Source organism: Triticum urartu, chromosome 2, assembly GCF_003073215.2.
Source record: "Triticum urartu cultivar G1812 chromosome 2, Tu2.1, whole genome shotgun sequence".
In the NCBI taxonomy this organism is placed as follows: domain Eukaryota; kingdom Viridiplantae; phylum Streptophyta; class Magnoliopsida; order Poales; family Poaceae; genus Triticum; species Triticum urartu.
This window is the reverse complement of record NC_053023.1, coordinates 384,378,490-384,381,356: the sequence shown is the minus strand read 5'-3', so window position 1 is coordinate 384,381,356 and position 2,867 is coordinate 384,378,490.

The window sequence follows — 2,867 nt, the reverse complement described above, 5'->3', positions numbered from 1 at the left end:
CAAGACCCAATCCTAAGCATAGCGCAAGATCGTGTAGTTCGTATGCTAAAGCTTTTCTAATGTCAAGTATCATTTTCTTAGACCATGAGATTGTGCAACTCCCAGATACCGTAGGAATGCTTTGGGTGTACCAAATGTCACAACGTAACTGGGTGGCTATAAAGGTGCACTGCGGGTATCTCTGAAAGTGTCTATTGGGTTGGCACGAATCGAGACTGGGATTTGTTACTCCGTGTAACGGAGAGGTATCTCTAGGCCCACTCGGTAGGACATCATCATAATGTGCACAATGTGACCAAGGAGTTGATCACGGGATGATGTGTTACGGAACAAGTAAAGAGACTTGCCGGTAACGAGATTGAACGAGGTATTGAAATACCGACGATCGAATCTCAGGCAAGTAACGTACCGATTGACAAAGGGAATTGTATACGGGATAGATTGAATCCCTGACATAGTGGTTCATCCGCTGAGATCATCGTGGAACATGTGGGAGCCAACATGGGTATCCAGATCCCGCTATTGGTTATTGGCCAGAGAGTTGTCTCGGTCATGTTTGCATGGTTCCCGAACCCGTAGGGTCTACACACTTAAGGTTCGATGACGCTAGGGTTATCAGGAAGACTTGTATGTGATTACCGAATGTTGTTCGGAGTCCCGGATGAGATCCCGGACATCACGAGGATTTCCGAAATGGTCCGGAGGTAAAGATTTATATATGGAAAGTTGTTGTTCGGGTTCCAGGAAAAGTTCGGTTTTTTCCGGTATTGTACCGGGAAGCTTCCGGAAGGTTCTGGAGGATTCCGGAGGGGTCTGGGGGTCCGGAAAATGTTCCAGCACGTCCAATACAGCAGCATGGGCTGTAGGGGGCTCCCTAGCCTTAATGGGCCAGGTGCACCAGCCCCCCAAGGCCCATGCGCATGGGAGAGGGGAAACCCTAAGGGGGAGGGCCTCCACTTGACTTGGGAGGCACTCCTCCCCCCCTTGGCCGCCGCCCCCAACCCTAGATGGGATCTAGGGGGGCCGGCCCCCTCTCTCCCCACCTATAGATAGTGGAGGGGTGGGAGGGCGGCCATACCCTTGCACCTGGCGCAGCCCCTCCCCTCCAATACCTCTCCTCCTCCGCGTGAGCTTGGCGAAGCCCTGCCGGAAAACTGACATTCCATCACCACCATGCCGTCGTGCTGCTATTGGACTCTCTTCCTCAACCTCTCCCTCCTCCTTGCTGGATCAAGGCGCGGGAGACGTCTCCGTTCCATATGTGTGTTGAACCCGGAGGTGCCGTCCGTTCGGCGCTAGGATCATCGGTGATTTGGATCACGACGAGTATGACTCCATCAACCCCGTTCTCTTGAACGCTTCCACTTAGCGATCTACAAGGGTATGTAGATGCACTCCCTCTCTCTCGTTGCTAGTATCTCCTAGATTGATCTTGGTGACACGTAGGAAAATTTTGAATTATTGCTACGTTCCCCAACACTTGATCTGGTGATATCCTGAGAACGCATCCAGGAAGTACAGCAGGTCGCACTCGGTGGTGGAGTCGACGATCTGATCGATGAGCAGGAGCGGGAGCGAATCTTGGGGGCAGGCGTTGTTAAGGTTGGTGAAGTCAACGCACATTTGTCCCTTCCCTCCTTTCTTCGGTACTACGACGGGGTTCGCTAGCCATTCGGGATATCGAACCTCGTGAATGGCGCCCGCCGCCTCCATCTTGCGAGTCTCTTGGACGATGAAGGCCTGCTTCTCAGTGGACTGCCGTCTCGCCCGCTGCTTCATGGGGCGTACATTGGGGCATACCCTTAAGTGATGCTGAATCACTTCCCTCAGAACTCCTACCAGCTGATTGGGCTCCCACGCGACTATATTCTTGTTTGCGCGCAAGAACTTCACCAATGCTTCTTCTTGACCTTGATCGAGGCCGGCACCTATGGTAAAGGTGGCTCCTGAGTGCCCGTCCTCATTAACTGGCACCTGCTTGGTTTCCGCCTTGTCTTGTGTGAACAACTGCTTCTTCTTGGTCGGTACAGCTCCCTTGGGCTCGGAGGTGCCCGCATCGGCAGGCTGTGCCGCCAAGGCAGTTTTGAGGGCGAGCCTAAGCGCTGTCAGAGCCTCCTTGGTGTCCCCTTCCACCATGAGGATGCCCTTGCTCCCAGGCATCTTCATGGGGTTGTAGGTCGGATGAGTCGTTGCCATGAACTGGGCCAGAGCTGGGTACTCGAGAATGGCGTTGTACGTGTCGGATGTGGGGTTCCGGCAAGCCCTTAAGGTTCGAACACTAGGGTGCGCGCGAAGTCTTTCCCTCCTACCAATCTACGCCCTAGCTCGCTAAGATCTCGCGGACGAACTCGACGAACTCGCAACACAGAAAGACACAAGGTTTATACTGGTTCAGGCCACCGTTGTGGTGTAATACCCTACTCCAGTGTGGTGGTGGTGGATTGTCTCTAGGGCTGATGATGAACAGTACAAGGGAAGAACGGCCTCCTGAGGTTGAGGTGTTCCTGTGGGTAGGCTCTCGATTGGGTTGGATCAAGCTAAGATGAGATGAGATGAGATGAGATGAGATCAGATCAGATCCCTCTACTATGGTGGCTAGCTCTACTTATATAGGCCCTGTTCCTCTTCACAAATATCGAGCGGGAAGGGAGCCAACAACGGCGGGCCAATTTGAAGGGGGCAGCTTGTAAAAGCTATCCTGACAAAAGTGGTCTTTGCCTGCGAAAAGCTCTTTGGTGATGCCATCTTGGGCTCCATGATGCCCTCCATTTTGCCGTCCTACTGGTCCTGGTCTCGTTGCACCAATATGGCAACCTTTACCTGATGCCTTGGTACTCTTCGCCTGCGCTGGCCTCCTTAGCACCAAC